The sequence below is a fragment of the Ambystoma mexicanum genome, chromosome 8 (assembly GCF_040938575.1).
Source record: "Ambystoma mexicanum isolate Mex_15411 chromosome 8, UKY_AmexF1_1, whole genome shotgun sequence".
NCBI classification, from domain to species: Eukaryota; Metazoa; Chordata; class Amphibia; order Caudata; family Ambystomatidae; genus Ambystoma; species Ambystoma mexicanum.
The window spans coordinates 1,350,338,917-1,350,362,662 of record NC_090929.1 but is presented as its reverse complement, the minus strand read 5'-3'; positions in this window follow the sequence as shown (position 1 = coordinate 1,350,362,662).

Genomic DNA, 23,746 nt, shown 5'->3' with positions numbered 1-23,746 from the left:
ACTATTTACAATAAAAATAACTACTATTGAAAGCAGCAAGCCAAAATCTTTCCTCAGGAAGGCAGTGTTTTGAATTCTTGCAGTCCTACAGATTCACCATACAGTGCCCCCCACCCCACCCACCCCGCTCCCGCAGACGCACACTAACTCAGCACAGCTTTTGTTACTGAAATACAATTAGATGTGGATAATCTGAAAACATCTGTTCGCCAAAACACACTACTGATTGCAAATGTGTTGATTAAAGAGTCAGTTCTGCCTTCCGAAATGTAGATTAGGGAAAATCACATGATGTACGCTTCCATAAGGTTACACTAGTTTCCCATCTTACTACTTAAATAACAATGTGTTTTTCTTAATGAATATGCTAAAAGTATTGTATGAAAAATAGAAATTGTTTTAACTAAAGGATTTCTTTTTCTCAGAGGACAACTCATGTTGTGTTCTTCAAGTTGATAACTGGTGCTATTTCAGTTTGAAGGGTAAAATGTGATGTTGCTTTCCATGGCACAAAATAAGATTCCCAAAAAATAAGAACTTGATTTACTGACACATCTATTTAAAAATAATAAAACTGACGATTACCACGATTCTCCCAAAGAGAATTCTGTTGGTAATTATTGGACAGAAACGGTATAGTTTCCAAGCACATTTAAATTAATTATTGTTTATGTCTCAGTGTTGCATTTGAAGTATGTTATTGGCACAAAACAATCCCTTTTCTTTTGCACATTCAAGTTACTGAAATGCTTTGTTGCAAAAATAGATGGAATCTGTAAAAGGGCTGAATTTATGTGTGTTAGGCCCAGAAAACACATTTGACTGCATTTCATAAAACAACAAAATAGAAACATTCGGTTGGCTCGCTTTTGTTCAAACATCTATACATTGCTAGTACGGTTATTTAAATGAGGTACACCATAGACAGGATTGTGAAAAGGGACCTGCATTCTTACTCTGCCATGTTATTTTACTTTGCATAATAATTCTATGTTGCCCATCCTAAACAGAATTGATTTTCAGATATTATAGATATTATGGAAAAAAGCGGGTGGACGTCTGGCTGTGCCATTTATTGAATATGGGCAAGAGTTGTGATGACAAAGCCCTGGAAAATGTCTGTTCAGCTTCTTTTGAACAGAAGGTGTTGCTTGCACAATGTAGCTTCACAATATAGCACGAAGAACTCGGTCCCAGTCCTTTTCAGGAAATGCTACATATATCTACAATCACCCTTCCTTTCCAATTCCTATCAAATATGTCCATCTCAAACAGAGACAACAGTCATTTTGTCAAATCCTTAGCTCCTCTGGGACCAGATCACAGAAACGTTGCACCAGTGCAAGTGCAAAGTTTGCACAGTATTAGCACTAGGGCAAAAAAAATGCTTTTTCACTACATGTTTGCACCAAGGCTATTATGGAATTGTATTAGCACTTGGGCAAACGTTGCCCTGATGCAAACAATGCATCCAAATTGTAACTTTTTAGCATTAGGGCAATTTTAGCCCTGGTGCTTTCAATATGCCAAACTGCGCTTGTCGAGGTGCAATGGTTGGTTGGCGAAATGGGTTTACCGGCAACGGTAATGGTGCCGATAAACACATTCCGCCCTATTACGAGGTTTCCTATGCGGGACCCGCTCAGAACGTCTGGTCAGACCAGACGTCCTTTGCGGGTCCTGCAAGGGGACCAGGGTGCTAATAAGGGGCCCTATGGGGGCTCAAATGGGAATGAGGATTGTTTTTTTTTTTTTTTTTTTTTGAGAAATTACCGGGTCCTCCAAGGTTTGAATGACCCGGTAATACCTCAATCAAGGAACCCGAACCTGGAAATGATTTTGGAGGCAGCCATGGTGCTAATAGCACCATGGCTGCCTCCAAACTCGTAATGAGGCCCCCAGTGTTTTTAAAAATAGAGCAAACATTGCCCTAGTGCTAATACCATGCAAACCTTGCACTTGCGCTGGGGCAACATTTCTGTAATCTGGCCCCAGGTCTTCAAAACAAATTGTAATACTAAACTAGCCCAGATCTGTTCTACTCCTAATTCTTCTAGCCCTCCTCTTTCCCTTTCCTTTCCCATACTCCCTGCTTACATGTACTGACCACCTTTTAACCCCCTGCATTGTAACAGATCATTTTAAAGAAAGATTGCGTGTCCTGATGTCTGTTTGTGTTTCGATATTTTTTATTCAGAAAAGTAATTTGATTCAATGTTTTAGTCACATTTAAATAAACATGATAACTACTCTCATTATACCCCACGTGCTTCCTTCTAAAAATCCATGCCAACCTCTTGAGCGCAGCAGAGTTTGGTCAATAGTGGGTTGTTCCCGCTGTATGGTTGTGGCTGTGGAAACGATGAGGTGCGCATTCCATGACTCATGTTGCGCCCTATGGGTTTCCTTCTAAAAGACCAGGACAACTGATCACGTGGAGCAGGGCCATGAGTGCACTGTTCCTGCTGTATGGTTGTGGTTGTGAAAAACAGGAGGAGAGTATTCCACACATCATGTTATGCCCTAAGTGCTACCTTTCTAAAAGGACCCGACAACCACTGAAGAAGAAGAGGGCAATGAGTGGGCATTTCCCACTGCATGGTTGTGGCTGTTGCAACCACAAGGAGCATATTCCACGCATGCTACCTTCTAATAGGCCATGGCAACTGATCAAGAAGAGCAGAGCTGTTAGCAGGCTGTTCCTGTGGTGTGGTTGTGACTTTGGCATTGAGAAGTGCATTCCATGCCTAATGTGTCGCCCTGCATGCTTCCTTCATTCTAAAAGGCAACCTCAACTGTGCAGGCAGAGCAGAGTGGATCAGCGGTATGAGTGGGCTCTTTCCACTGTTCCCATGGCTCTCCTGGCTGGAGCGGCTTTACTGAGGTGTGTGCTGCCACGTTCAGTTCTAGCCCCTTTCACATGCATTACACAGGAGTCTTTTGACATATTTCAACTTGGAGACTGCGTGCCTGGACAGTTGGGGTGTTTTGGTGAAAGGTGCTATTGTTAAGATACACTGAATTATGAACAAAACATGCATGTAACAACTGTCTTTATTGGCCTGGGTGTATTAGTAGGGGCAACTCTTGCATGTGTGCATCATCTGGGCATGATATTGCTTTGCTTTAATTGTGTTTGTGGATTTGGTCCTGCATGTATTACTGCATGTCCCACTGTTACCTATTTAAACAATGGGTAAGCATAGCATATCTTCATACCTTTTTTTGTTTTCATGTTTTACCTTTTAAAGTGCAGATCTAGCTAGAGAGCAGTGGAGCAGTGCTGTGCAGGGTGTGGGAAGACAGTGATTGGACTGGCAAATTTAATCAGGGCCCTACAAATGAACTGGGGATTGTGACTTGCTAAAATTCCAGAAAAGGGGGTTTAATCACTGTACCCCATAAGCATGCTCTCCTAGATGTGTGTTCACAGCAAGTAACAGGAACATGACAGGAAAGACATCATGTGACAGAGCATGCACTCAAAACTATGCATAGAGATCTGCTTCCAAGTTTGCCTAAGGGTCCAGAGTCAGGGTATTTACCCACTCTGGTCTCATTTCTATCTAACATGTTTTCCTAGGAGATTCCAGCTGCAACTTCAACCAGTACAAACCCAGGCTCAAGTCCATATTCAAGGGGATTGGTGGAACACCATTCTCAACCCTCTACCAATATCCAGCCCGTTGTGATTTATGCTACAAATGCTCACTATTTAGCTAATGCAAACTCATTAGAAACTATGCTTAGCTGTAGATAGTTTGGGCTCAGATCTTCTATGAACTGGGCATGGAGAATGCACTTGTGTTCAAGCAGTGTCTAGTTTATCAAATGAACTGCTATCAACAAAGGTAGAATTAAAGGAGACATTTCTACCGATGATGCTTTTTCTTTCTAATTGTTTTATAAAAAGCTGTTTTTGACTAGCTTTTAATAATGGTTGATATTTTAAGAGACATAAAAAACATTTTCAAGCTGAACATCCACTTACCCCAGTTAATCTAGAAATTATGGAACGCAAAACCCCTCACTTGTTGCTCTCAGCACAACTGGGATTTAGGGTTTGGGAAAGGGATGTGAACCAACAAGGATTGCTGTTGATATTCATACTGGGGCAACCAGTTCCAAAACGTGTCACCAAACACTGATTGGTAGTATGACCCAATCTCAGCATTACATAGTCTCAAAACAGTCCGCTGTAGCTTTAGCACTGGTTGAAGTTATTGTAGGAGTGAATCCCCTTCATGTTGGTTTCAGGGAGCCTACATGCTGTCTTTTAAATAAGAGCACCTTTTTAAAAAAAACATGTTTTTATGTGTTGTATTGGTTAAATAAACCTTTTTAACAATTTTAATAAATATCACAGCACAATCTTACATAATAATCACACTTCATAAATACCATTTAAAATCCATCATAATTATAAAATGCAACTGTTTAAACGTACAAAAACATAGGAAAGCATATCATTTACAACAATCACATAACCTATCAGGCAAGCTACCCCTAATTAGGCATTATATATTTTCTAAAAGCCTACATATTTCATTCCAAATATGATAAGTCGAAAAATGTAAAACTGTAGAATTACCAGCAAATATTATTGCCGAGGAGAAAATCAGAGGCATAGTTAGCCAGTTCATATCTCAGATTATGGTATCCCTTGTTGTGGACCTCCTCTTGTTTCACACACTCAGTTAGGAGATGTCTAAAAGTTACAACTTCCCCTTTACAGAATCTACAGAGGCTTTGGTCATATGGGGTCTCAGACATGGCTCCAGTTCTTGAGAGAGTTGGTAACAAATCCAATCTTAATCTCATCACACACCTTCTTACATTAATATCAAAATGCTTCGTGAGATAACTATATGGATTATCCATTAAGAAACTTTGTTTAACAAATCTTTCATACTTCCTCATGGTACCCAATTTAAAGATATTATCATCACAGTCCCAAACACTTGCCAACTTTTGCATTTTATTTTCCATCACCAAAAGCGGAATATCATTGTCCTACTTAAAACCAATATCATTATAAAATATCTTAACATCATTTTTCCATTCTTTCAATATTCCTCCAGTACCATTATTTCTAAGAGAACAGCCAAAATCGAATTCCTTATCGACCAGTTTACTGAATATTTGTATACAATGAATACCCATCCTTATTTTCATTTTGGAATTCAGAGATGTTCAGCCAAGTTCACAAGTAATTCCTTCCATTGGGGCATTTCTAGGCAAACCCAAAACTATTTCTTTTACATCGAAAACCTCCAAGCTGTAGGCTTAGCAGGGGATTAAGCATGTTTTATATAGTCAAGAATTAGTCATACGCGCCCCTCTGCGAGAACAAACACAGCGAAACAGGCCTGCTCTTTGGGAAGGTACCCACTTGAGAGTCCACAGCCACACTTTAGCTCACTGTACTTTTCACAGATGGGAAATATCCATTTGCATATCAGTCTTTGTCCAGCCCACAAGGCAGTCCAGCACTGAAATTCTATGGCATTCCCTTGTGGACAAGAGTACCAACAACAACCCCAGACACGTGTTTAAGCCTTGTCGGCCTCATCAGTGAGGTGGAGCGGTGCCTCTCTCAGCCCAGTGATCAAGGGTTCCATGTTCTTTCTAGAGAGTGCTGCCTGCTACCTTTTTTGCATGTTTTATATCGTGTCAAAAAACCCTCAATATACAATCCACTTTTTTGTCTGATAAAGTTTGAGATAACCCTGAAACTTTGACAATGTTTTCCAGCAAAGGGACGTTTGACGTATCAGATATAAAAAAAAGCAGATATCTGTATGAGTCACAATCACTACAATCACTTCCTCCATCCTCCATCCTCCATACAAATCTCTGTGCCTCATTATGACCCAGGTGGTTGCCGTGCCTTTATTAAGGGGTAGGCTGCCACCGTAATGATTTTTTACCGGGTCCCAGAAAAGGGCAATAACCGGGTCATTCCAACATTGGCGGACCTGGTAATTGCCCTTTTCTGGGACCTGGTAAAAATTAATCCCCATTCCCATTGAGCCCCATAGGGCCCATAGGGCTCAATGGGAATGGGGAGGATGCTAACAACAGGCCCGTTAATGACGGGCCCGTTGTTAGCATCCAGGACTGCTAGCAGGACCCGCTAAGGACGCCTGGTGTGACCAGGCATTCCTTAGGGGCTCCTGTCGCAGTCCTTGTAATAGGGCAGCCCGTAATGAACCGTTCATTAAGGGACCGCCGTCCTAATGAGGCCCCCTGTGTTCCTACTATTTTGGGAGCAGATCATCATAATTTTGGTTTTAATTATAATTGATACTTAGGTTATTATTTTTAGCATATCTGCATAATTTATTCATACTACGTTGCAACCCTATAGGGGTATGATCAAGAAGTAGCCTAACCAATTTATGTGCGTATCACCAAGTTTAGGAGGGAAGTTGCAGGCTTCCCCCAGAGATTTGTGCAAATCAGACACAAATATGTTATATAGTGTTGGTGCTAATGGGCATCCTTGCTTAAGCCCAATATCGATAAGTATTGTATCACTCAATCTGCCCTCTAAATAAGAGCACCTATTGGATTAAATACCAGCTTGGATGGGACCAAAGTTTACCCTCAATATGTTCTAATGGCTATAATTGTGGATTGGGTTGGACCCATGTATACAACCAAGCCTAGTTACAACACTTTACCCAGTAATGAGAAATGACCTAATATTGATAATGACCAAGATGGGAAATTGGCTGCATGATATGATATGATATGATATGATATTCATAACGCGCCTATACTCAAGTGTTTCAAGGCGCGACGAGGCAGGGGAGGGAAAACAGTGGAAAGACAGACAAACGATCCTACTAGGCCAAGTGTTATTCAGATCGCGCAAGTACAAGGGTAGGGAGAAAGGGAAAAAGTGCCTGGGGGAAGGGAGAGGGGGAAAGTGCAGTACATGGGATAGAAGAATAAATACGATAGGTTAAAGCGGCCTGATGGTGGCAAGTGCAAGGTAGAGCAGACAAGTGCTGGAGGGGGGACTGTAGGGATACAGAAAATCAGTCCCTAATTGTGGGGGTGTCCAGGGAGGCAGGGCAGGAGTGCAAAGGGTGGGACCAGGCCCCAAGGTCAGTAGGGTGGCCAGGTAACCAGTGCAGATTCGGTCAGGGATTTCAGCAGGGGAGAGAGGCAGAGAAAGCAGAAGCAAAGAGGAAGGTTTTGAAGTGTTTCCGGGAAAATATAATGAATCTAGCAAGCTGTTAGGCAGAATCCTGTGCAGTGCCCTTAGGGACCACTGCACACAATTAAGACTACAGGTGGCAATACAAGTTTTACCTTTAGTACAAGCCTGTATTACTATGTCAGAGTGGTAGCAGTGGCGGAGCAGCCAGGCTTATCTCAAGAGTATATGAGCAGTAGCAGAGATTACACAAAGGGACAACAATTACTGTGACTCAAGCAAACACTGACTCAAGGTTTCAGGTAAAAAAATATAAGTACATCTATTTTTAAACCATTCGTTATTAACACAACACTTCGATTAAACTCAAATAAAAACCACACGTTAAATATACTACAACTAACCAATTCACTTTGTACGGTAAGTCTCAAGGTAAGTACCCTATGTTTGAATGAACCGGTGTTAGGCACAAAACACGCTACTGCAAATACAATTGTGATCACTTTTTGACAGTTCGGTGTACTAAATAAACGCATATCCATGACATGAAATGCTACCGGGGCAAAAACACACTTAGCACCTGAGGTACCCAGAGGGATTTGGAGGCAAAAATCACAGGCAATATTTTGGTTAGGCAGGCAGAATCAAGAAACACTCAGAGACAGGAGTTCAAAAGTCAAAGGTCCGGAGCCAGGGTTGAAAGACACCGGCACCTGTTGCCGAAGATCACACAGTCAGACAGTTGACAATTTCATGTAGCCAAAAGCACTTCGATATTGTCAATGTTCGGAAGCAAAAGTTATAAGAAGGAGGGAAGACAAGGGCAAGCCTTGGAAATGAAGAAAAGGGATTCACCCAGTTTCCTCAAGCAGAACACAGTACCTTGTTCCAATGGTGCAGCTGGTGCCCTGGCAGTTGTTCCTGTTGGTTTCCTGCAGACCCACGATTCCTGGAGCTTCGTTGTGAAGGAGGACATCTGAAGGGGGTCTGCACCACACAGGGATGAAAGCAGCAGCGACGAGGAATAAAAGGTGTGCTCCTTAAAAACAGGAGATGCTCTTCAGGTGGCTATCCGGACCACTACAGCAACGTGCAGCGATTTTGACCAAGGAAGAGGATCCTCTGGCTGTAGAAGATGAGCTGGTTATCCCCACCAAGCTCAAGGGAAGAAGACTCCAGACTGGATCTTCTCTAAGTCGTTGAAGGGAAGATAGCTCAGGACTGCAGCAGGGCTTCACCGGGACGGGGTAGTTACAGCAGCCGTCGTTCTCTCCGCTTCTCTTTGGTTCCTTGTAGTTCCAGTGGTGACATTCTGACTTCTAGCCCAAGAGACCTGCCTTTTATGTGAAAAATCCCCATTCACACAGCCTGGCTGTCAATCGCCCAGCAGGGGGGTTGTCCAGCCCAGACAACTACCCTGACCAATCATGACAAATTGCGACTTGGGTTTCCTAGGATACCCTGTGCAGGGGGTGACTACACCCCTCCCTCACATTCAGCCCACCTAGACACCCAGGGGCCTTGAGGAGGGCTTCTGAGCAGAAGCCCACCAAAAGACAGTGAACAAATGAGGTGAACCTAGTTTGCCACGCAAAGTAAGACACAAGAAGGACTTTAACAAAAAGAAATGGCGAATAAACCCAACTGGAGCCAAAAGAAAGACGATTTGGTCAAGCGGGTTTAGGTTAGAGGCTAATATAATAGCCAAGAACAGTACCACGTTTATCTAATATAATCGCGGTAGAAAAGTTAGGGTAGATACCACTGCCACCAGCCAAGTCTAAATGTTAAAAGAGCAAAACAATGCTCTAGGAGGTACAGATAAAAAGGGATACCAATTAACCCTTTCCAGTACTCCATGGAAGATGGGGTGTACTGGATCTGTGGTAGATTGACTAAGTAAAGTTAATGGTAACTTTACCCTTTTCTGGGGGACGGTAGTCACCTCAGAAATGGAGTCGAGGGAAGTCTCAAAGACAACCCTGTGCCACGGCACTGAAGGTGCTGTGTGACACAGAAAAAGAAGAGGGCTACTGAAGTGGGGTGCTTCAGAGTCCATAATCACAAAAACAGGTAGCAACACATAGCAAAACACAGGGAAAAGCTCTCACTCTTACCAAGTGGAAAAAAATAAACTCCAGAAGTCCAGCAAAGCTGCTGGGGGACTCACTAGGTGAGGGAAATCAGCCATAGATGAGAATTCTCCCTAACACTCGCCCCCCCAGACTAAGGGACAGGAGGATTTAATCCACTCCTGGATGGACCTAATACCTCTAGTCGGTTACAAACATCCTAGAGAGACCATCAGCATTTTGGTGGTGACTTCCTACTCTGTGCTCAATGGAAAAATCAAATCCTTGTAGGCAGATTGACCATCTGAGTAATTTTGGGTTTTCCCCTTTCATTTGCATCAGCCATCTCAAGGGTTGGTGGTCAGTCTGAATAGTGAAGGTAGATCCATACAAGTATGGTCTAAATCTATTCAGTGCCCACACAATAGCAAAGCATGCTCTTTCTATTGTTGCCCACCTTGTCTCAGGATCCTTTAACTTCCTGCTGACGAAACAAAATGGGGTGTTCCCTACCTTTCTCATCCAGTTGACTAAGGACTGCACTTATACCTACATTAGAAGCATCAGTTTGTACAATGAAGGGTTGGTGATAGTCAAGAGCTCTTAGGACTGGAGCTTCACAAAGGGCTTTCTTTAGACCTTCAAAGGCTTGATTGCACTCCTCATTCCACCTGGCCTTTTTAGGAAATTTGGGAGAGGAGATGACATTCAAGGGAGAAGCTATGGTCCCATAGTTCTCTATGAAGTTCCTATAATACCCAGTGAGACCTAGGAAGGCGCTCACTTGGGTTTGAGTAGTAGGGGTGGCCCAGTTTTGTACAGCTTGTACTTTGCTAGGCAATGGCCTTATTTCACCTCTTTCTACCTCATGTCCAAGGTAGACCACTGAACTCTGACCAATTTGACATTTGCTTGCCTTTATGGTCAGATCGGCCTGTTCAGGAGCCTGCAATACATAACCTAGGTGTTCAACATGTTCTTTCCATGTAGGGCTGAACACTGCAATGTCATCCAAGTATGCCATGCAGAAGTCCTCCATCCCATTCAGAACTTGATCCTCTGAAATGTAGCAGGTGCATTCTTAATCCAAAAGGCATTACCTTGAATTGGTAGAGGCCAGCTAGGGTGGAGAATGCAGTTTTCTCCTTGGCAGGGTCTGTCAGGGCTATTTGCCAATAGCCTGACGTTAGGTCAAATGTGCTGAGGTACTTGGCTGCACCAATTTTGTCTCATCTGTCCTGAGCAAAGGATGGGCATCAGTTGTGGTGACTGCATTTAGAGCGCTATAGTCCATGCAGAATCTCAACTCCTTGGATCATGCCTTTGGTACAAGCACAACTGGGCTAGGCCATGAGCTAGTAGAGGGTTCTATTATCCCAGTTCAAGCATCTTGTCAAACTCATTCCTTATGTGGGATATGGTATTCTGTACCCCCTGCTCTTGACAGGCAAACAGTCACCAGTGTGTATGTCATGCTGGCCCCAAGGGGTCAAGCCTGGTGAAAGTGAGAACAGGAGGCAAACTGATTTAACAGTAATTTGCACTCATCCTGTTGGTCAGATGTGAGACTGGAAGAGAGATTAACTCCTTCCACTTGCTCATCTAAAGGTAAGCCTCTGAGGAGGTCAGGCAGAGGTTCACTCTCCTCCTCCTCCTGAGCTGAAGCTAGAAGCAAAGCTCCTATGTCAAGTCTAGAGACATAAGCCTTGAAACGGTTGGTGTGAAAGACTCTGGGAGCCTCCTTAGGATTGCCTAAGTCCACCAGATAGTTCACCTCTCCAAGTTTACCCACAACCTTGAAGGGTCCTTTCCATTTGTCCTGCAAGGCCCTCTGCATTGTGGGGACCATAACAAGAACAAGCTGGTCTTGAGTAAACTCAACCATGTTAGCCTTCTGGCCTTGCCAATGTTTTAACCAGAGCTTGGCCAGCCCTCACGTTATCACTTGCCTCTGCCATCATGTGTGACATTCTCCTCCGGAGACCTATCACATAGTCAGTCACTCTGACTGGCTTGGGGAAAGGAGCAGTCTCCAACACCTCCTTAATCAGGGCCAATTGACCTCTGACTGAATGGCCATAGAGAAGTTTGAGGGACTGAATCCTATTCCCTCCTGAGGGACTTCTCTATATGCAAAGAGAAGGCATGGCAGTAGAAGGTCCCTCTTTCTTCTAAGGGGTTCTTCTAAAGCACCTATCATGCTCTTCATAGTTCTGTTAAACCTCTCTACCAGTCCATTGGTTTGGGGGTGGTAGGCAGTTGAGAACTTGTAGATGACTCCACAGGTTTTCCACATAGTTTGCATGTAGTGGGACATAAAATTTGATCCCCTGTCAGATATCACCTCCTTAGGAAAACCTACTCTGGTAAAAATACCAAGTAGGGCCTTAGCCACAGCCGGAGCCATAACCGTCCTCATAGGTCTGGCTTCAGGAAATCTATTGGCATGGTCCACTGCAACCAGGATAAACCTGTTGCCTGAAGTTGTGGGAGGGTCAAGGGGACCAACAATGTCAATCCCAACCCTCTCAAAAGGAATTCCCACCACTGAGAGAGGCACTAAGGGTGCCACATTCTTGGATCCACTCTTGCCAGAGGTCTGGCAAGTGTGGCAGCTTCTGCAGAATTTGTCTACTTCTGCACCCATTTTAGGCCAGTAGAAGTGCAGAGATAGCCTTTCTTTGGTCTTCTTAAAACTTAAGTGACCAGGCAAAGGTACCTCATGGGCTATCTGCAGAAACTGGAGTCGGTTCACTAGAGGTACTACAAGTCTTTTGTAGTCTCCAGGGGTTGACTCAGTTGGTTCACTGTAGAAGAGGCCATCTTCCCAGTGCAACCTATACTTTCCAGGCTCAGTCCCATTGAGCTGAGAAGCTGCCTGTTGGTGAAGACCTTCCAAGGTAGGGAACTCTCTTTGTCCTTTACTGAAATCTTCTCTGTTGGGTCCACCTTCTGCCAGTAAAGACTGCAGCTCAGGATGGTCAACAGGGTCAAGATCTCCTACCAAAGTAAGATCCTCTTCTAGATCTGATTCCTCAGTATCTAGTTTGACCATACAGGGTTGAACCTCACACTCAGCCTCAGCTGGTGTGGGTGTCACAGGTGTGACTTTGGACAGTCTCGGAGATGTCCTTCTGGGCACAGGAGTGCTTGCTGGTTTCTTGCTGGCAGATTTAGGTTTCCCCTTTGTCTTTTCTTGCCCTGCAATGGCAGTGAGTAAGTCCTGTGGACTTGGGGTGATAGCTTCCTCTATCATGTCCCCAGGAGAGCCTCTTAAGGTTCTCTTCCTTGCATACCTTGTGAGCTCCTGCTTCCTTCTGTTGGGGGGCCTGGGGGTGCTGGACACAACTCCAGGAGTTTTGAGGTCATTACCCAACAGGATCCTCCCAGGTACGTTATTCTGCACACTTACAGGTATTCTGACAGTCATGTCATTACACTGGATGAGAGCTGGTAACTGGGAAACCATTTGCACAAGGCCTCCAGCTAACTTGGTTAAGTGTCTCGGTGCCTTAGCAATATCCTCCACTTTGAAAAAAACATTCATCATCCACAGTTATGCTGGTTCCAGTGTCTCTGATGGCAGGGGTCTCCTGACCATTCACAAGAACACTATCTTTATAATACTCTTTAGTATTATCTGGGATTGAGTTATAGACATCTAAGTTCTGTTGTTCCCAAAGACACAAGGACACTAAGGAAACACTAGCTGAGACTCTCATGTGCTCACCAGCCAGTAGCTGAAAGTTTCCACTGGTAATAGGTTCTTCATCCACCTGGGAGAAGGCTAAGGAGACAGTGTTGATCCCTGAAGGTTTACCCTTACACCTGGGATCTCCTTTCACCTGGCCAGGCAACCCACAAACAAAGCATTTCCCAAATGCTCTCTGGAATGGGGGTTTGCCCTGGTCTCCATCTGGTGTGGAACCAGGTGGTACACTAGCCTGATTTGGTTTACCTTGTGGCTTAACCTGGTTATGTTTGGTGCCCTCTTTTGGATTGGAATTATTGGACTTCTCTGTGTTGTCTTTCTTTGGCTGCTTCCCCTCATCCTTCTTCTGAGTAGCCCCAGAATCCTTGTGAGTGGCCCTGTTGGCAACCCACAAGTCAGCAGCCTTAACTAGCTTCTTAGGATCTATCTCCTTTGAATCAGCCAAGTGCTGTCTAAGCTCAGGAGAGCAGACATCAAAAATAGACTCCAACATTACAAGATTCCTCAAACCTTCATAAGTGTTCACTTTGTAACCCTTAACCCAAACATCTAAGGTGTTCAAACATTCACACACCCAGGTAGCCCAAGGGGTACCATCATGCTTTTTGAGGGTTCTAAACCTATAAAGATACTGGGAAGGAGTCTTCCCAAACCTAGCTATTAATGCTAGTTTCACACACTCGTAATCCTGTTTATCCTCCTCCCCCAACTCCATTACAGCATCACTTGCAACAGGGGGGAGCCTAGAGAAAAGCCAAGCAATCAACTGGTTCCCTGAGATACCTTGAATCCCATGATTGTACTCAAACATTGCTAACCAATCCAAAATATTAAGTCTAGCCTCATACATACCAATAATTTCCTTTGGCGTACGGGGTCTCTTAGGGCTGGAAGACCTAGAAGACTCTGGGAGAGAAGCATTTTCTAGAGACAGTTTCTTCATTTCTAGTTCATGGTTCAGCTCCATTTCTCTGAGCCTTAACTCTTGATGTTTCAGGGCAGTTTGTGCATCAATACGTTTCACTTCCAATTCAAGTCTCATTTCCTCAAGTGCAATAAATTCAGGAGTAAGTGTAGGACCTGTGGGGGTCCCTGTGGACAGAGGTTGTGAATTCTGAGCAGGTAAGTGGGTTGCAGGGTTTCCTAGCAAGGACTCATCTACTTCTTCACAATTAACACTCTCAGAATCAGAAACATCAAAATCAACATTTGCTGGAGTGGTAGGTCCTTCTGACCCACTCTTCAGACTTTTTCCCATTAACTTTCAACCAGTTCAGATTTTTTTTTTCCTTTACCAGAGATATTCTTATCCCTACACATGGTTCTCAGAACCTCATCAGTATAGAGTAAAAGACTCTCTTCAGTGTAGTTTTCCATATTTGACATGATTGCTTAGTTAAATAGAATTAGTGGTGTTAGCCTTGTGGTTAGTTGAACCCAAACAATAGCAGCACTCTAAGTGTAATCACTCTACTACCAAATCCTCACCGCTGTACACCAGTGTTAGGCAGAATCCTGTGCAGTGCCCTTAGGGACCACTACACACAATTAAGGCTACAGGTGGCAATACAAGTTTTACCTTTGGTACAAGCCTGTACTACTATGTCAGAGTGGTAGCAGTGGCGGAGCAGCCAGGCTTATCTCAAGAGTATATGAGAAGTAGCAGAGATTACACAAAGGGACCACAATTTCTGTAACTCAAGCAAACACTGACTCAAGGTTTCAGGTAAAAAAATATAAGTACATTTATTTTTAAACCATTCGTTATTAACACAACACTTCTATTAAACTCAAATAAAAACCACACGTTAAATATACTACAACTAACCAATTGACCTTGTACAGTAAGTCTCAAGGTAAGTACCCTGTGTTTGAATGAACCGGTGTTAGGCACAAAACACGTTACCGAGAATACGATTGCAATCACTTTTTGACAGTTCGTTCTATTAAATAAAAGCGTATCCATGACATGAAATGCTACCGGGGCAAAAACACACTTAGCACCTGAGACACCCAGAGGGAGTTGGCAGCAAAAATCACAGGCAATATTTTAGTTAGGTAGGCAGAATCAAGAAACAATCAGAGACAGGAGTTCAAAAGTCGAAGGGCCGGAGCCAGGGTTGAAAGACACCGGGGCCTGTTGCCGAAGATCACACAGTCAGACAGTTCACGATTCCACATAGCCAAAAGCACTTCGATATTGTCAATGTTCGGAAGCAAAAGTTATAAGAAGGAGGGAAGACAAGGGCAAGCCTTGGAAATGAAGACAAGGGATTCATCCAGTTTCCTCACGCAGAACACAGTACCTTGTTCCAATGGTGCAGCTAGTGCCCTGGCAGTTGTTTCTGTTGGTTTCCCGCAGACCAACGATTCCTGGAGCTTTGTTGTGAAGGAGGATGTCTGAAGGGGGTCTGCACCACACAGGGAGGAAGCCGGCAGCAGCGACGAGGAATAAAATGTGCGCTCCTTAAAAACAGGAGAGGCTTTTCAGGTGGCTATTCGGACCACTACAGCAACTTGCAGCGATTTCGACCAAGGAAGAGGTTCCTCTGGCTGTAGAAGATGAGCTGGTTATCCCCACCAAGCTCAAGGGAAGAAGACTCCGGACTGGATCTTCTCTAAGTCGTTGAAGGGAAGATAGCTCAGGACTGCAGCAGGGCTTCACCGGAATGGGGTAATTTCAGCAGCCGTCGTTCTCTCTGCTTCTCTTCAGTTCCTTGTAGTTCCAGTGGCGACTTTCTAGCCCAAGAGACCTGCCTTTTATGCGAAAAACCCCCATTCACTCAGCCTGGCTGTCAATCACCCAGCAGGGGGGGTTGTCCAGCCAGGACAACTACCCTGGCCAATCATGACAAAGTGCGACTTGGGTTTCCTAGGATACCCTGTGCAGGGGGTGACTACACCCCTCCCTCACATTCAGCCCACCTAGACACCCAGGTGCCTTGAGGAGGGCTTCTGAGCAGAAGTCCGCTAAAAGACAGTGAACAAAGAAGGCAAACCTAGTTTGCCGCACAAAGTAAGACACAAAAAGGACTATAACAAAAAGAAATGGCGAATAAACCCAACCGGAGCCAAAAGAAAGACGATTTGGTCAAGCGGGTTTATGTTTGAGGCTAATATCATAGCCAAGAACAGTACCATGTTTATCTAATATAATCGCGGTAGAAAAGTTAGGGTAGATACCACTGCCACCAGCCAAGACTAAATGTTAAAAGAGCGAAACAATGCTCTAGGAGGTACAGATAAAAAGGGATACCAATTAACCCTTTCCAGTACTCAATGGAAGATGGGGTGTACTGGATCTGTGGTAGATTGACTAAGTAAAGGTAATGGTAACTTTACCCTTTTCTGGGGGATGGTAGTCGCCTCAGAAATGGAGTCGAGGGAAGTCTCAAAGACAACCATGTGCCACGGCACTGAAGGTGCTGTGTGACTCACAAAAAGAAGAGGGCTACTGAAGTGGGGGGCTTCAGAGTCCATAATCACAAAAACAGGTAGAAACACATAGCAAAACACAGGTAAGAGTGGGGGAAAAGCTCTCACTCTTATCAAGTGGAAACAAATAACCTCCAGAAGTCCAGCAAAGCTGCTGGGGGACTCACTAGGTGAGGGAAATTAGCCATAGATGAGAATTCTCCCTAACGCAAGCACATTTAGAAGAATGTAATACAAGATGAAAAATGTAAATAGGGTAGTAAATTGGATCGATGTTGAATGTAAAAAAGCAAAACAGTCACATTTGTTAGTTTTTTAACACCCAATAGAAATAGAAATAGTCGTGGCTAGGCAAACTTACAAAAATGTTCTTAGAGAAAGAAAAGCTCAAAGTGGGGTGGCTGCAGAGAGTCTCCCCCCACATTAAACATACTGAAAATGTATTGTTTTACATGCAAAATGTTCAACCTTGCAGTGAAGAATACATCATTTTCACATAGATCTGTTGAAATACGTAAAATAACATTAAAATCCCTTTGTCTGGGTGATTACTTTGCTACGAAAAAGGCAGGTAATAAGTAAGAGTGCAGAACAGTGATGAAAGCATTATTTTGCCTAAAACAAAAACAAAGAGAAGAAATAGAGGTCAAAAAGGGAGTGTGCAACTTTAGTTCAGGAACATGTTATTGATGGGCACACCAACCTATGTTCACTGGTCCACCGATCCAAGGAAGACGGCCATTTTACTTTGTTTAAGAGCAACCCGTTATTTACGAAATGGCAATGTTCTCTCGTTAGATAAAAGAAGTAAGGCTGAGGGCAAGTGTTTTTACAAACGGCATGACGCTGACGATTTACTGCATTTTAAGCTACTGTGCCCCATCAATGCAGTTTTAAGATGGACATATCTTAAGAAACTGGGGGATAAGGCATTTGTACATAGCTTTTAATATGATCCTATTGCTCCCTGACACGAAATGGGCATTTCATATTTATATTTTCACTGAACGCACCTTGGAACTAGTAGCATATTTGTCACAGCTTACATTGTTGAAAACCTTTTTAAATGATAGTTTTGTAGTAGTCTATGTTGGTCATAAGTATGTATGACTCTGTCAATGTCAATGCTGTAATGTAAAACTCATGAATAACAATTGTACTAGTATCTTTTGTGGTAATATTGTTCCCGAAATAAAGAAAATTCTCTCCTCTCACAATGATCAGTATTGGGTACATTTGTGGGGGATTGTAATTTAAACATCAGGAATGGTGCCCTTATTGTCCCACAAACTTATTGACACTCTGGAAGATGCAATACTGGATATTCCTAATCCTTGGAGCATAGATCCACATATTTTCTCAAACAGTCTTATATGGTATACTTGGCTAATTGAATGAAATTTTCGCTTCATTAAAAGTCAAGTTCCAAAAGACAAACTTTTAGAGGGTGCACATACTATTGACATGAATGGTCCTCTATCAAATATTTTGCTAATGTGTCCATAGTGATCATCACCCAAAAGCCTTGCAGATTAAGTAGCAGGGCAGTACATCTGTTTAGATGGATCTTCCCCACATAGCCTTGGTGGAGGCATAATAGATTAAACAAGAGTGTGGCAGGCCCTCTACTGAGAAGGAACCTGGCCCATAAACCCTGTTCTATGGAATTTCTTTCACTCGGGAGTGTCTATAACCCCATTTTATTTCCCTGCACCCTTCACAGAGGAGTGATATCCATTTGAATATCAGTTAGGTCCCACCCACAAGGGCAGCCTTGCATGAAAATGCTAGTCAATTCACCTCTGAACCAGAGCACCATCAGCAATCCCAGACACATGTTTCAGCCTTGTTGGGCCTCCTAAGTCAGGTGAAGCTGAGCCTCTCTAAAACAGAGGGAGCAAGGGGTCCACGTCTAAATTGCTGTGTGTTACTTAGTTTGATACCCCAGGTTTTACAAATGAAATAAGAGTGTGGGAGCCCTTCCAATGGGATAGAAAATTGGTTAAATACCCTGTTCTATGTAATTTCTTTCACTTAGGAGGCTCTACGACCACGTTTTAGCTCATTGCACCCTTTACAGAGGAGAACTAACCATTTGCATATCAGTCTGGTCCCACCCACAAGGGCAGCCCAGCTCCAGATTTCTAGTCAATTCTCCTCTGAATAAGACTACCATCAGCCACCCCAGACACATGCTTCCCATTTTGATAAAATCCTCAATCTCAATCTCATGTATTATTCCTTGAACTATCATTACTCAAGCTGCTGCCTATTATTAGGACATCCTTATATGATGTCCTCTGAAAACCTCATAAATTTGATGCCAATAGTTGTTTCAACCACACCTAATGTCCTTTGTTTATCACATGAAACATATTTGATTATCCTTAAATCTTCAATTATCCTCTACACTTGTTTCACCATTATTAGTGGCTCATCATGAGGAATAATGGTTGGTTCATTTTTAATCATAGGTGCAATTTGTATAAAGATTAAAGGTTTATTTTGTTGAACCAGAGTAATCTTTTGTAGGAAGAATAGTAGATTCAATAGAACCTATCACATCAGACAAAAGGAGGATCATCTGCATGTTGCTTAAAAATTGATATACATTATTTTATATAAAGAACAAAATGTGTTTGGCAACAATGCCACAAATATACTCTCGAACTATTGGAATATATTACAGTTGGATAAAGAAATGGCGATGCATGTATCAGATGAACCTTTAATGACCTATCACAGAGGGCCAACTATAAAAGAAAATCACCCCTACTATTAAAAAACTATTTTGTTAACTGAGAGAACATGCACAACACACTTTCAATGGGAAATCATAAATGTGGACAATCCAATATGAGACAATTCATGTTGGATATGTTAGCACAAATTACACTACCAAATGGTAACTTACTAGCAATTGCTTCATCCATCAATTCTTAGACCAATTTTGTTAAAATGGAATCAATTGCGAATGCCAAAACTGGAACATAGGTAGTACAATGGGAACATTGAAAGGTTACATGCAGGAGCAGATCAAAGCACTCAAAAAGAATGACTTGGATTATTCAACATCACAATATTGGGATACTGAACACTCCAATGATTTGATAACATGGATTAAATGTACAGGTTTGGAAGAAAAATAAATTCTGCAATTCAGAGGGGATGACAAGAAAATGCCACTGTAATGGAAAGAATAATTATCTCTATCTCCCTCTCTATATATATAAAAGGGAAATTTGTGGATGTGTGTGTGTGTCTGTTCGATATGATCAGCATATTCCCAACATGCTACAAACCTCAGGTGTTCATGTGGGTAGGTTTCATGATGTAGACAATGTAGAAAGTATAAAATATACATTTTTCTAATTTCGTTTTTGGTAAGCATTTTATTAAGTGGTCTGCAATAATTGGATACGTGTGTGTGTCTGTTTTAGATGTTCAACATACTTCCCAACATGTCACAGACTTGAAATCTGGCATACAGGTAGGTTCTATGGTGTAGACCATGTTAAAAGCATACAATATGAAAATACCTTTGTATAATTACTTTTTCTGTGGAAATTGTGTGGATGTGTGTTTGCCTGTTCAGAATGTTCAGAATAGTTCCCATCTTGCTAGAAACCTGACATTTGGCATGTGGGTAGGTTCCATAGTATAGGCAATGGAAGAAATATAAAATAAACACGTTTTCTAATTTTGTTTTTTTAAAGCATTTCTTAAGTTGTCTGCAATGCTTGGATATGTGTGTGTGTGTGTGTCTGTTTGATATGTTCAGCAAACTTCCCAACATGCTACAAACCTGCAATGTGGCATGAGGGTAGGTTCCATGGTGTAGATAATGTAAAACATATAAAATATAAATATACCTTTGTCTAATCCTTTTTATTAGTAGGAATTACCGTGCAAGGCACGGGTATAACTGCTAGTGGATTAACAAAATGAACACAGGTCACACAGGATTAAATCAAGATGGTGAATATTATGTATTGTTATGGCAGAATTATGAAAACTGTCCCTGTTTTCTTTTCTTGTTATTACTCCAGTAAAAAGTTCTTCACAAACATTTCTATTAAAAACAAACTTCCAAACTCTTTTCCCCAAATATACAATACATGTTCCTTTTAAGTAAGAACTGCTTTGAATAATAATTTATAAACTATATCAATAGAACTAAGCGTTACCAACCTGCAAACTGAAAATACATTTTTATTTTATTGATTATAGTTTTACAATTTTGACACCTTCATGTGTGTTTAGACCAAATGATGTCATCCTCACCATCCGATGAATGTTAATGTTGACACGCATTATGGTAGCACTACATGGTGCATAAAGATATTGTGGCCATTTTGCAGAATGCTACTGGACACACTTTCACAAAGAGAACCAGCCTTCCAACAATTTAAGTGTGGGATTGGGAAGTGCCTACATTGATTCTGTATGGGAATTCAGGATAAAAATCTACTCCCTTGGCACTTATGGGGTAAAACCTGCCAAAAGGTAATACAACTTGGTGGAGTGGCAAGGTCGAGTGGTCTGTGGAGTTTGTGGTACGTGCTCTTGTAAGTTGCGGTATCCAGTCTTTCTTGCAGTTTCATCACTCAGGAGGAATTTATTCACTAACGCGTTTAAAACAACATTTGCTGTGTGGAGCTATGCATGGAGTGGGATGTCCAGTGGTCTGTGGAGTTTGGGGAATGGGCTCTTGTAAATTTCAGAATCCATTCTTTCTTCCAGCTTTACGTTGAGTGTTCTGTGGAGTATGTTTAACATGCTCTTGTGATTTTTGGAATATAATCTTCCAGTTTCACCACTCAGGAGGAGTTTACTCACCAGTGCCTTTAAAACAACATATGCCACGCAGAGTGCCGCATGGAGTCACAAGGTTGAGTGGTCTGTGGTGGTCCATGGCAGCTGCGGGCAAACCTGGTCACGAGTAAGTCCCCTTATATCATCTACTTAACACCGGTTGAAGCTTGTGCACATCTCAGATTAATGTTTTAATTGCCAAAGCATAAACTACACTTGCAAATGATTGATGTGTTGGTGAGTAACGCAGGGAAGACAAGTTGGTTATTATCCTATTAGAAGTTTTACTCATAAATCAATGGTGTAAAAAAACAATATTCATGGAAAACAGTTTTCCCAATTGCATAATTTAATAGAAATAGAAAATTAGTAGATGACTGCTTGCAGCCGACACGTGTTTTGACCTTAGGTCATTCTCAAGGCTGCCATTACAAACATACATTTTGTATTGTAAAATTACATCATCACACTAGAGTGTTCCATATAATACATGTAACACAAATAGACGGTTGTCAATATATAAAGCATATCGTTGGTACATACAATATATGTTTATGTACAGGAGGGTAGTTGCACCAACACTATTGTTTGTGATGGTTGCTCTTACAGATATCCCCATTCTAGGTTTAGTAGTTGTTCATGTGCCAAAATATCTCTTGGTGGTATTTATGTTACATTTCCAATTTACACCAATCAGGATGACAGGTGTCATTTAATTTGAGGAATTTTCGAAGTTGAGTATAAATATTAACACATTTGGTGTGCATTTTCTCCCCAAGCTAGAGACTGGTCTGTGATAAGTTAGTGAATAGGTAATTGAAAAGGAGGTTATAGGGAAAATAATGTAGTCATAGGCATGCTGGCTTACCTATGTTCTGTTGAATTAGGTTTTGCTGAGCTATAGAAATAATGATGAGAATATCATGAAAAAGGGGTAGCAGTTACAGGTAATTAGATTTCTGTATTTTTGACTCTTGCATATGCATAGACTTTATGGTGGTCACTCACCAATGCTTGTGCTTCCAATGCTTCAACGTCAGATTACAATATATGTATGTTTATGCATCTCAGGAAGTATTCCTCATCATCTGCTCAGTGCTGTGCTGATTCACAAAGGTTCTATTTATATGCACCTGTGTGTTGGAATGCCTGGGTTAGTGGTGCTAGTATTACTAAAATGCTGCTTCTGCAAAACTGAGTATAATATAAAAGGTAGGCCATAATAATGCGGGCCATGTGGTTGCTGATAAGGATATCTATTGTTCCATGGATAGTGGGTGTATGAATCACTGTATGGCATCATCTAGCATGTATCAAGTAGCTGCTGTTGTGCCGATAAGTAAGGCTTGAACAAGACGTGTATCCATTCAATGTTCCATATAATTGGTTGAGTTCTCTTACCTCAAAAGATGTTGTTTGCGGTAATCCCAGTATCTCGCGTTACCGTGTCACGCATGGACAACTTAGTTAATGAGTGTTTGTGTGGAAAGCTCGTGTACGAGGTGAGAACGAATTTCATAACCATGGTGAAAGACACTGTGGTCATAGCAACGGACACTAAGGTCTTGCATGTCTGGAGTGTGCCTGGCTTCTGCCTGCAATGTAACTCCCATGCATCCACAGAAGTCTGTCTGAATTACGGATAAACCAATCTTATATTGCTGACATTGGGCATTGCTTGTGGAGACCCAGGCACAGGACATCTGCTAGTGGTTTTGTGGTTGCTACGATGTAGCTAGTGGTCTCAACTCAGGCCTGTGTGACAACTGCACTTCCGCTATCCTCATGCGTACAAGATTGAGGTCATTCGTATCATTGCACATGATTCACAATTAATAGTGTTCATTGTTTTTGTTGTGAGAAATGTGAATTGACATGCAGTGTATTGAATGAACCAAATATTGTTGTTGTAAGCAAATATGTAGCTTGATTGCTTTGGTTCCCAATCACATTTAAATCATTTACTGTGGTGGGTGTTCTCTAATAAGTGGTTTATGTTCTATGACTATTGTCAGATTGATTATAACAGCATTGCACTAACGTCACACATTTCGGAAATGCTATGTTGCTAGGGGGCAGTTGCCCTCTGCCCGATTCGGGATGCTGTAGATTCCTCATGCAGAGGGATACAGATAAAAATGTTTAGATTGTTCTATGAATCACTATGTAAACTTGATTAGCAATACTGTTAGGCTGATCACAAATGGGTGGTAATTATTGGTGCAGGAGATGTATTACAGGAACAAGTACATTTTGTGTTCCGTGTTGAGGCCCACCTTGCTACATCGTAGATGACATATGCATTTGGCTTCCATTTGTCCCAGTTTGAGTTTCACGTCTCTCCTCTTTTGCCAAATTTGGCTTGCATTAGTGCTACAAATTAGAGATCCTTTTTATCTTCCATTTGTTGATTTGTCTGCCAGTGTACAGCCAGTTACAGTTTAGGATTTTGACTGCTTAGGCTTGCTAGGTGCTTTCTAATTCTAATTCTCCCTTGACATATAGTACTGCCTATGTATAGCTTCCCACATACATAAATTATGG